At 34.8% G+C, this 7465-nt stretch overlaps 1 non-coding gene across 1 annotated transcript; it reads left to right on the top strand.

Annotated features, from left to right (window-relative positions):
* The first annotated feature begins 458 nt into the window (after window positions 1-458).
* LOC121218836 (small nucleolar RNA R71) lies at window positions 459-565 on the top strand. The gene has a single exon (XR_005915312.1). It is a non-coding gene; the product is annotated as a small nucleolar RNA R71 (small nucleolar RNA).
* Window positions 566-7465: the final 6900 nt, after the last annotated feature.

The raw sequence follows: 7465 nt of genomic DNA, 5'->3' as shown, positions 1-7465 counted from the left end.
AAGAAAAATTTGAATGGTTCCTCCATCCTAGATTATAATTATTTCTATAGGGGTTATTCTGAGGTCTATAATTATTACCCATAAAGTAGACTTGCGCATGCTTCATGTTAGACTTGAAGGGTGAATATTCTGGATTAATCATCCCCACTCTAGTCGAATCACATTGCATTACCGGATTCATCTGCTTAGCCATACTCAACTCATCAATTTTCTCACTCAGCCCTTCCACATTACTTGCCAATATAACAACTACATCTATATTAAAAAAATTGGCTGCCTTAGTAGACTTTGTTATCATAACTTGCAAATGAAAGTTATTCAGTGCCATGTCCTTAATAAATTCTTGGGCTGCCTCAGGTGTCTTATTATTTAGTGTTCTACTAGCTGCTACATTAATTATTTGTCTAGTCAAGGGATTCAAACCATTGTAAAATATTTGGACTTGAAGCCATAAAGGTAACCCATTATGAGGGCACCTTCTCAGAAGATCCATAAATCTCTTTCATGCATCATACAATGTCTCAAGCTTGAGTTGAGAAAAAGAAGAGATGTCATTCCTTAACTTAGTTGTTTTGGCCGGTAGAAAATACTTCAACAGAAACTTCTCAATAATCTCAGCCTAAGTCGTGATAGAACCGTGGAAGTGAATTCAACCATTGTTTTGCCTTTCTCCTTAGTAATGCCATTAATCTTGAATGTGTCATAAATCTCAAGAAAGTTTGCTAAATGAGCATTCGAATATTTATCTTGCAACCTATCAAACTAAACATACTATTACACCATTTAAATTGTGTTCGACTTAATCTCAAAATTGTTTGCAGCAACAGTATGTTTGACGATACTCAATTCAGCCCCAATCAGAGTGGTCTTAATGATCTGCCATAATTCGGTGTAGCAAATTAAACTAGTTTTCACACTTTAGGAGTTTGAAATTAAGCATTATCATTAGAATTTAATTATGTTTTAGTGAGTTTTGTTAAGTGCAATAAAATGTGCAAATTGAGTCTTTTATTTACATTGGGGGCTAAATGAGGCCTAAGGGTGAGCTAATGAACTTTATAAGTGTGTAGGAGACTATTAGAAGGCATATTAAATAGATACTATTCACTATGTTGCAACATAGCAGGCAAAATGGAGAAATCACGAAATTGTCTTCATTGTCGCGACACAGGCTAAGGGTGTCGTGACATAAAAGATATCCCAAAAGGAGTATTGACTCCTATGTCGCAAAACAAGTCTTGGTGTGTCGTGACATCGACTCAGGATAGGAATTAAACATGAGCCAATGGGTGTTTTGGTCTGCATAATCAAACTTAAAGCTCGAGAACGTCATCTAACCTAGGGTCATAGAATTAGTCTTTTAAATTCAATTTAGTTATCTCTTTTCTTAGGTTCGATTCATTTTTACTTATCTTTGTTTTATTTAGAGAGATTTGAATTGTGGAGACAATCAAACCTTTTGGATTCGTGATCAATCTTAATACAATCAGACTCTTTTATAAACTAAATATTTTTTATTTATCTGGCATTTTATATCGATGTTATATTATCTACGGAGACCATGAGGAACTAATCCCTATATAGGGGATTAGCGAGTGGAGGGATGATCTATTAACTGTTTTGTAGGGATACTCAATAGGTCAGCTGTTTAGGAACAAACCTTAGGCCTGACAAACCTAGGAAGTTACAAAAGTGGGAATTAACTCAAAATTGATACGGCCCATCTGTGAACACCTTCACCCCAAACCAATTTGGATTGTGAGGTTAGAAGACAAGTAGTTTTTGCCGACTTATTATTCAAGTGAAAGATCAGAAGATCCTGTTGGGATAACGACTAGTTTATTGATGAGGAACCCAAAGTAACAGTTGATGGGGATTACCGAAGTGAGCTAATTAGCTATAATCAGATTCGATTATTTCTATTATTCAATCTCTCAAATTTTATTTCTTTATGTTATTTTATTATTCATAAAAACCATAACAACTCATTTTTTCCTTTACTCTTGTACTATAACTGACTTAAAGTCTAATTAGATCTTTCTATTTTTAGGTTAAAATCAATCTAGCACTTGCCTCTCTTGGGTAGGATCCTCGGAGTACACAACTACTCTGTTGTAACTATATTACAACTGAACCCATATGATTGCAGATACCACCTCAGTTAGATATCTTTTACTGTAGTATTCACACTCTGGACGTTAGTACTTCTAGAGGCGGTCAAGTTGTTGGTGTTGTTGATGGGGAGGCAACATCACTAGTTTGATTTTAATTTTTGCACTCAGAATGAATAATTCAGAAAGTTTTAGGTCATAGATAAAATCTTTAATTTATTTAACTAACTAACATTACTATTACTTATTTGTTTCTTTAGGAAGATCGTAGTGCACATCGTGAATTAGAACTATAGCTAAAGGAGACCAATAAATAGGAGAATGGATGATTTCAATTATGTGGTCAGATGAAGACTTAAATTACGATACCGATATTTACGAAGAAGGAGTTTATAAGGACTGGGAGATACAAGAGAACCAACAATTATTAATGCTTGAATTAAGCCAACTCCGAGGAGAAGCCCCAGTTGTTTCCCTAGACGATAACGACCACATTGGTATACCCTCGGTAAGGCATTAGGAATTGTCAAATCCAGAACTGAGCAAATGAGAGAATACCTGTATAAATGCTTGTGAAGAAAATGAAGTCCTAGACTACTATCCATCTCAGTAGACAGAAGAATATCTAGATCAATTGAATAAAACTTTAGCAATAGAAGAAATAGAGCTAGTGGGGGAAATAATTAGTGAACAAATGAATCAGATAGGCATCAAACTTATTGTCCCAGCAATCTCCAGTTCTTCCAATAAGACTGAAGCACAAGAGTAAGAAAAAACAGACCCACCAATAGAGACAATGATGTTCACGGCTAATTTAGTGGAAGAATGTCTATTGATTTAGGAAGTCACAGAGAAAAATAAAGAGAAACTAGTAGTCCCTTATGATAAGCCTGAATTGATTATCCTTTACATGACATTAGTTCTAAACCAAGCACTTTAGAGATTCAATGGTCCAGGAATTTTCCATATCCTAAACAGAATTAGAAAAATATATGTAGACAGGGCTTATGATCACCTAGCAAGCCTCAATCAAGTTGGGCGACTAATGAGCATAAGCCTTGAGCTGTGAGCATCTCAGAATGTTCGACATTACAGGAGCCATTCAAGAAAATTATTTGTAACCAAATGGACAAATTTAGAATGCCAGAAATCTAAAATCCATGTGAGGTGGTTGAAAATTCTTTACCAATTATCACTTCAAGTACCCCTGAATAGTTATTTTTGATCGATGTGATGGGCAGAAAATCTTGAGTGATAAGTATGAACTGCAGTTCTCAACCTTTTTTTGAAGCAAAGAAGTTAAGCGAAAATTAAAGTGGTTCCGCAGTTACGTAATACTACAAGTAATTAATAGCTATGATCTACAGAAAGAGTTGTCAACTGTTAAGGTAGGCCAGAAAGGCAAGTTCCAGGAAGGCACGATGGATGTTGGACCAATACAGACAGATATAATCTACAAGGAACACTGCGGTGTACATTGACTGAACTGAAGGATGAGTTCAGTAGCAAAACCTAACATTATTTTTTCCGTAAAACTTCTTACTAACTGTACTAAATTGTATATTTCGCTAACCAATTCATTAAAATATGACAAGTAAATCAAAGTCAGCATTCTTTTTAAAGCACTTGTCAGCACTTTGAAGAGCAAAAATCTGGAAAAATGGCATCAACATCACAACACAAACATTTCATGTTGCAACACAAAGGTTAGAATCAAAGAATCACAAAAAACATATCGATGTCGCGACATCGTTGACCTGTGTCACGACATGGCAGACAGTATCCAAGATTTTCAGAACTGTGAGGTATGTTGGAGCATTGAACCTCGGTGTCGCGACATGGGCAATCTGCTAGGGATGTCATGATACAGAACCCCTGTGTCGTGACATCACTGCAATTTTCAGTAGGGTCAACCCAACCCAATCACACAACTTGATGTTTTAATCACTAAAATACCCAGATTTTAACCCTAGAAACACTAATTTTAAACATAAAAATACCCCCATTAAGTTAATCCCAACTCTTTCAAAACCTCTGATTTCAAAAACCCTTTTTTCCATCAAGAACCTTGGTTTTCAATCCTTCATCCCCAATTCCAAAAGCCAAATTGGAAGAAACTGTCAACAAATCAAAGAAAAAGTGCATACGAGTCCATGAAGGTTGAGGCTAAGTGGTTTTGACTCTATTTTACTATTCCATTGATTTTTTTCATCTATCTTTCTGTTAGAAACATTATTTATAGAATGCCTCTACTTAAAAACAAGAGAACGATTGTTTTCAAAACACCGAATGTTTTGGACCCCATTAGATTTCACCATTTGAATGTTGAAAAGTATTTGCTTGAGTCACAAAGGAGATCTTTCATTTAGGAATGAGGGTTCGAATCCTCTATGGTCCATTGTAAGGAAATTTGGACTTTAGTTTGATATCACCACTGGGAACGATTCTGTATCATTCCCAAAGAAAATGTTGTTATTCTGATAGTTCATGAATTTTTATGCTTCTTTTAAGCATCAAATAGTTTGAGATGGCACTGGGGCATATGTGACAGCTATTACAGTTTGAGGGGTTGAAGTTTCCTTACTCCCCAGTGATATTTGTGAGTTTTATGACATTCCATTCTATGAAAAAGACTTCATTGACAGAGTAGATTTGGATAGATTGCAAAATATTAATATGGAGGATGTTATAAAATATTTGACTCAAAGTAGGGGTAGATAGAACTATAGGTTGGATTCGGGGATGCTAACTAATTTCAATCAGGCGATTATGTTCCTAGTCGTCACAATGTGGATGCAATTCATTGAAACCGGAATTACACCCGTATTAAATGTCTCTAATGCTAATATTCTTTGACCTGTTATGTTGTATGGTATTTTTCAGCGTAAACAGATCTGTGCAGGATGTTGGATTTTTCAAGAAATGAAGAGATGTGTCTAGAGTTAGAAAGCCAGAATCTTCTTTCCTCACATAGTGACAAAATTATGCCAAAGAGTGGGAGTGCCAATGAGTAAAAATAAGCAGTTCATGAAGCCAACAATTAGCATTATTGGAGACACATTGTACACACAATACGTTGAGCTTTAACGAAAGAAAATCACTGAATGGAATGAAAGGAGGAAAGAAAATATAGATGTCCCGGTATTGCTCAAAGAACAAGCAAAAGCCCGAATAAGAGCTAGAAGGAGCACAGAGGCAAAGCATGATAGAATGATTCGATGGATGCAAGAGATAGGACCGGTCCTCCAAGAATTTGCACGAATGAACGAATTATGAGCTCCAAACTATCCATCTAACCTATTCGATGTATCACCAACCTATCATGATAAAGGAAAGAGTAGTGATGAGGCAGATTCTGAAGATGGAAGGGATGTTCAAGATCCCATAAGAACAAAAGATGAATATAAAGTGGCTTTCCAACTGCCATTTTCTACATCGAAGGGACACGTTATCTGAAGTCCAACCCGGCATGCGCCTTCAATGGGCGAGAGCAGTTGCCAAGAATTTACATTGGGAAAAGGAAAAGCCTCAATGAAAAAGTGGCGGGCACCACAGTGGGACAATAAGAAGGATGTTTGAACTTTGTTAAAATTTTGTTTTTGAAGACTTGTATTAGTTTGTGGATGATTTAAATTTGAACTTGGTAGGAGTAGGATTAATAGTAGATTCTCAGTTATTTTGTAATTTTTTTAAGTTTTTTATGTAAGAACCCAACACTAAGAAGACAAATAATTCAAGGATTACAAGATTAAAGAAGGAAACACCCACTATTAGCAATTAGAGCAACCACGATCAATCGGGTAATTTTTTTCCTTATTTTTTTATGTGTTGCACATTGAGGACAATGTGTTGACTAAAGTGTGGGGGGTAACTTGGAAAATTTTTAAATTTTTATGTTTTTCTTTGATTTTTCCTGTCTTTTGTGTGCTTGAGCTTGTAGAAATACAAGTGATTGGTTAGGAACATGTACAATAGGTTGCTTATGTTTATAAATAAATTTGGCATGGTGATAGGTGATTTTAAATTTTTGATTATTAAACTACTAAGTTCTATATATTACACTGTAGATAGACATTAAGCAATTGACTGTACCAAATGTTATAGAAAATACAAGGAAACGAGCATACTAGTATGAATGATAAATGGTTGAATTTGAATTTGTTTGTTTGATTAAATTTGTACATACTGAGATATTAAAGGATGACCTAAGGCATTGTTTGGAAAACATCCAGAGCAAAAAAACCTGACCTATTTATATTTCACCTTTAGTACCAACTTTTGAGCCTGTTGACATTTCTTGAGGAACCTTATTACAAACCCCGAGCCTAAACCATTAATTTTTATTTACCCTATTTTTTTGGTCCTACACTGCACAACTATAGACTCTGGTCATACGTATTGAGGGTTAAGTATATACATTGAGGAGAGTTTGTAAAAATAGAGTGAAATAGGAAAGATTGGTGTGATAAGGGAATTATAGGTTAGCTTGAAAGTGCAAAAGAAAAGAAAATTTCAAAAAGAAAATCAGTACTAGTAGAGAAAGCCTTGAAACATCGAAAAAAGCATTCGTAAGTGAGATGAGTTGAAGAAAAGTGAAAAAGCCATAAAAAGAAGAAAAAACTCATTTATTAGTGTACAAGAAACTCATAAGCTAGCCGTAGTTACTATATCATGCAATGATTTCCTATGTGGAGAAATAAGGAAAGTGAGAAAAGAAGAAATAAGGTGGTGAGTAAGTAAGGGTCACTAAGGGGGAAGAATAGGGATCGATACGATGTGCTAAACTATTTTTGTGTTTGTAAACCTTTTGATGCTTACTGTCTTTGAATTTCCTAACTATCCTAAGCCTCAGAACGTTACAAGGTGAAAAGTTCTATGTGACCTAAATATCCTTATGCATGAATGAACATTATATTAAACTATCGCATAAATGACTATTTGTATTCTACTCGGATAATCAAATTACTTGTATGATTTATTGATGGATCCCTACAGGTGAGACCCTTAGTGTTTGTATACTTTATTGAACTTAGATGTTTGTGATCAAAAGTGGTAAGTTAATTATTCATCATGTTAAAGTTACTTGTAAATATGAAACACTTAGCCATTTGCTCCAAAGTCAATACTTGTATGATATCTGCTCAAGGGACATCTTTTATTTCTTATCTTTGTTAATGTTGCTTGAGGACAAGTAATGACTTAAGTGTGGGGGAGTTTGATCTGCCATAATTTGGTGTAGTAGATTAAACTAGTTTTCGCAATTTAGGAGTTTGAAATTAAGAATTATCATTAAGATTTAATTATGTTTTAGTAAGTTTTTTTAAGTTCAATAAAATGTGCAAATTGAGTCTTTT

Source organism: Gossypium hirsutum, chromosome D06 (genome assembly GCF_007990345.1).
Source record: "Gossypium hirsutum isolate 1008001.06 chromosome D06, Gossypium_hirsutum_v2.1, whole genome shotgun sequence".
Classification (NCBI taxonomy): domain Eukaryota; kingdom Viridiplantae; phylum Streptophyta; class Magnoliopsida; order Malvales; family Malvaceae; genus Gossypium; species Gossypium hirsutum.
This window is presented reverse-complemented; position numbering and strand designations above follow the sequence as displayed.